The sequence below is a fragment of the Myodes glareolus genome, chromosome X (genome assembly GCF_982192425.1).
Source record: "Myodes glareolus chromosome X, mMyoGla1.1, whole genome shotgun sequence".
In the NCBI taxonomy this organism is placed as follows: domain Eukaryota; kingdom Metazoa; phylum Chordata; class Mammalia; order Rodentia; family Cricetidae; genus Myodes; species Myodes glareolus.
In genome coordinates, this window is record NC_142053.1 from 107,364,897 (window position 1) to 107,369,520 (window position 4,624).

Sequence of the window (4,624 nt, forward strand, 5' to 3'; positions counted from 1 at the left end):
TTTTAATGTGGGTTCTGAGGGCTCAAACTCAGGTCCTCATGCTTGTAGGGAAGCAACCGAGTCATCTGTCCAGCCCCATTTGACTCTTTTAAAAACAACTCTTTGAGAAATCAGTTTCAGGATACTTCCTGAAGGGATTAAAATCAGCATTAGAAGATACACAGGAAAGCTATTTGGAAAGACTGGTCAATTGTTTTACATTTTCCTGTAGATACTACCGCCTGCTTGGTGACCAGCCCTGGTTGGCAGACCACTCCTCACTGTCCTGCTCCTCCCCAATTTTCTGAAGGAAGTTGGCTGAATCAGTGCTGGACTTGCAGCTCCCAGTCACCATTACTTCCCTTGCAGTATACTGGCACCTTGCAATAGGAAGAGGTCTTTGGCCCTACTGCGGTACTTTTTTCAAAAACTATTTTTAGTTTACATACCAATCCCAGTTACCCCTCCCTCCCCTCCTCCTTCAACTTCCCCACTTTCACCCCACCTCACCTCATCTATTCCCTAGGGAGGTCGAGGCCTACAATGGGGAGTTAACAAAGTCTGTCACATCATATTGACAAAGGACTATGGCCCCCTTTCTGTATCTAGGCTGAACAAGGTATCCCTCCATAGGGAATGGGCTTCAAAAAGGCAGTTCATACTCATCCATTGTTGGTGGGAATGCAAACTTGTACAACCACTTTGGAAATCAGTGTGACGTTTTCTCAGGAAGCTGGGAGTCAACCTACCTCAGGACCCAGCAATTCCACTCTTGGGAATATACCCAAGAGATGGCCTATCATACTACAAAAGCATTTGTTCAACTATGTTCATAGCAGCACTATTTTTAATAGCCAGAACCTGGAAACAACCTAGGTGCCCCTCAATAGAAGAATGGTTAAAAAAGGTGTAGAACATATACACATTAGAGTTTTACTCTGCAGTAAAAAACAATGACATCTTGAATTTTGCATGCAAATGGATGGAAGTAGAAAACACTATCCTGAGTGAGGTAATCCAAACCCAAAAAGAGGAATATGGTATGTACTCACTCATAAGTGGATTCTAGCCATAATTAAAGGACATTGAGCCTATAATTAGTGATCCTAGAGAAGCTAAATAAGAAGGTGAACCTGAAGAAAATCATATAGTTATCCTCCTGGATATTGGAAGTAGACAAGGATGCCAGGCAAAAGTTGGGTGCACGGGGGTGGGGGATGGATATAAGGGGAGATGGGTAGAGAGAAGGGAGAAGGGGAGGATTCAGGAGAGCTTGGGGGAATGGGATGGGTGGAATGGAGGAAGGGTGGATATGGGAGCAGGGAAGTAAATATCTTAAGGGAGCGATTTTAGGGTTTGCAAGAGACTTGTCTCTAGAGGGGTTCCCCGGTCCAAGGAGAGGTCCCCAGATTGTTCCTTGGGCAGCAGAGGAGAGGGTGCCTGAACTGACCTTGTCCCATAGCCACACAGATGAATATCTTGCATATCACTATAGAACCTTCATCTGACGATGGATGGAGATAGCGACAGAGACCCACATTGGAGCACCGGACATGAGCAAGGAAGTCAGGATCACAAGGGATGCGTTCACCCACTGAGATGGTGGGACTGATCTAATGGGAGCTCACCAAGGTCAGCTGGACTGGGAGTGATGTAGCATGTGATCAAAATGGACACTCTGAATGTGGCTGGCAATGAAGGCTGACTGATAAGCCAAGGACAATGGCACTGGGTTTTGATTCTACTGCATGGACTGACTTTGTGGGAGGCTGGTTTGTTTGGATGCTCACCTTTATAGACCTGGTTGGAGAGGGGAGGACCTTGGACTTCCCACGGGGCAGGGAACCCTGACTGCTCTTAGGACAAGAGAGGGAGGGGGAGGTGGGGATGGGGAGGGAAAAGGTAGGCGGAGAGGAGGTGGAAATTTTTAATAAATAAATAAATTTTAAAAAAATTCCATGATCTCTTTGCCTGTATAAGATTCTAAAATATCAGAAGCTTTTAAAAAAAGGCAGTTCATGCACTAGGAATAAAGTCGTTCGGTGCTGGAACAGGTCGTTAATTCCTGATTGGGAGTTCAAGACCAGCTTGGTCTACATAAGAGAGAATTCCAGGGCTGGTCCACAACTATTAAAAAATCCTGTCTCTAATCCCTCCTAAAATCCTGGTTCCACTGCTAGTGCTTCCAAAATTCACCCAAGTCACACAACCAGCACCCACATTCAGAGGGCATAGTTCAGTCCTCTGCAGGTTCCCCAGCTGTCAGTCTGGAGTCAGTGAGCTCCCACTAGCTTGGATCAGCTGTTGTTGTGGGTTTTCCCAACTCGGTCTTTACCCCTTTGCTCACGTTATCACTCCTCTGTCTTTACAACTGGACTCCAGGATCTCGGACCAGTGGTTAGCTATGGGTCTCTGCATCTATTTCCATCAGTTACTGGATGAAGGTTCTATGATGACAATTAAGGTGGCCATCAATCTCATTACATGGAAGTGAGATCACATAGAGGACTATGAGAAATACCATAAGAACGTATGTATCATAACAGTGATGTGCTGCCTAAGTTGGGACTGGAACTGCCACCCTCACCTCATTTCCTATAGACTCCATATCCTGAGACCAAGCCCCAGCCCTATCCAGGGCTGTCCCTCCTACCCTGTGGAACAAATCTTCAAGGGGACATTTGTGTTGGATCAGTTCTGACCCTCCAGTGTCTGCTTCTCAGCGAGTTGTTCATCTCACTCTCAGTGTTGCAGAATCCAGTGTGCCTCTGTTATTATCTACCCACCCTTCCTGTCCTTCTTCCCCTTTCCACAATCAGAGACTGAGAGTGACATACACATTTTCTCATCTGTTTACTTTTATTGGCACCACCATGAACTTGGCTTTGTGTTGAAATGTGCATTTCACATCACTGACCATGACTCAGCAGCCAGACCTATGCATTGGTGTTTCTTAGATCTTCACCTGTGCTTTGAGGCTAGGAGCTGGTCAGGTCCTCAACACAAATGCGGGAGGGGTCATAGCCCAGTTGACTCTGATCAGGGGCACTGAGGTTGTCATCATTCTCACCAGTTTGTTTGTGAATGAGTTCCGGCGATGCTGTTTCACGAGGCTCCTTAGGAATTCTCGTTCGGATGATTTTCATAGAAGCGTGTTTTTCTAGTAGTCATTCGCAAGGATTGCTTCTCCTTTCTGGTCACCTGAAAGGATCACACACTAAGGTCACAAGGGCACCGCTTTGGGAAAAGATAGATATTCATGTGGAGGGAGATTTCTGAGAAGGGGCAGAGGTAGAGGACATGTTTATAGGGGGCCAGTGAAAGACTTGCTGGCGGGGAGAGCTTTGAAAAGAGGGCATAAGCTTAGGTCCTCTCACCTTCCGAGCACGTTGGCAATGACAGTAACACTGGGTCTTCTGCGTGGAGCTGTGCTTGGGATGATGGGCAGCTTTGTGCTGCTTCTTCTTCATCTTGGCCTTTGAGGCCAAGGGTGTTCCGTCTGCACTAGGTTTTGAAGGTTTCCTGGCCACCTTGGCCATGCTGAAACTTTCTAGCAGACTGGCCCAGGGTTCTGAGTACCCTGCTTATCTCCCTTGCTAGAACAATGGAGGGCCACACCCTTCAGCCCTGATTGGTCAGCAAAGTCTGCCCTAGCCAATAGCAGCTAGGGTGGGGTTGAGATGTCACATTGTCCCTGTCACATTGTCCCACCTCAGACACCTTTGGGGATGAAAGGAATCCAAGGCAAGCTGCCTGAAAATCCCAGGTATGACTTACACCCTGGGGAAAGAGGCAGTGTGCTAGAACTACAACATCTGCTTGGAAATGGGCAGCTTTACTGAAACTTCTGCAAGAGAAATTTCTTATGCTTCTTCCCTTCTTCATATACCCAAGTTAGACTGTGGTGAACTCAAAGAGTTTGCTGCTTCAATTTGCATTGACTTTCCCTTCGTCTTCTGATCATATTTTAGATTTTATACCTAATTACTATACAAAGTGATAGGACCCTATTAAGAGTGCATCAATATGGGTAACATCCAATAAGCAACAACAGTAAAAACATGTGTCCCATAAAGACATGTCCTTACCACCACAACAGAAGAAAACGTGTGTCCCATGAAAAGACATCACCTTACCTATTTGGCATCTAAGAATGTCTATTTTTTAATTCCTGATTTAAAATAGATGTTATTTTTCTATCAGTCTTTTTAGTTAAAGATAGGGAATGGGGTAAACTGCCCTCTATTGACAGTTATATGTTTATTTGATTACATTATTAAAAATCTATCATACTATCTTTCATTTTATGAGATTCTTTCCATCTTATTTTATTCATTATTTTCCTTTTTACTAGCACTATTCGCCTTCTTCCTTATTAGGTAACCTTGACTAATATATTTGAATCAGATCTCCATATAAATACTTGTCCTTCTGAAATATATTTGTGTTGAAGTGTAATACAATGGACTGCGGTAGTCTGTACTCTGCTAGTTCTACTTCACTGCTTCTAGCAGCGCAAGATATTTTATGAGAACGCAAACACCACTTTAAGTTGCTCATTCCCATCCTCTTTCGAGGGAAACCTATGTTTGTTCAATAGCCCATGCCACAAGTATAGATGTTCTATTAATTGTTACTGATGTGC

At 44.7% G+C, this 4,624-nt stretch overlaps 1 long non-coding RNA gene across 1 annotated transcript; it reads right to left on the bottom strand.

Annotated features, from left to right (window-relative positions):
* Positions 1-2,833: 2,833 nt before the first annotated feature.
* On the bottom strand, positions 2,834-3,520 carry LOC146889039 (uncharacterized). Its single transcript, XR_015000472.2, has 2 exons — positions 3,357-3,520; positions 2,834-3,180 (listed from the first exon to the last, which is right to left on the bottom strand). It is a non-coding gene; the product is annotated as an uncharacterized LOC146889039 (long non-coding RNA).
* Between the last annotated feature and the right edge of the window lie 1,104 nt (positions 3,521-4,624).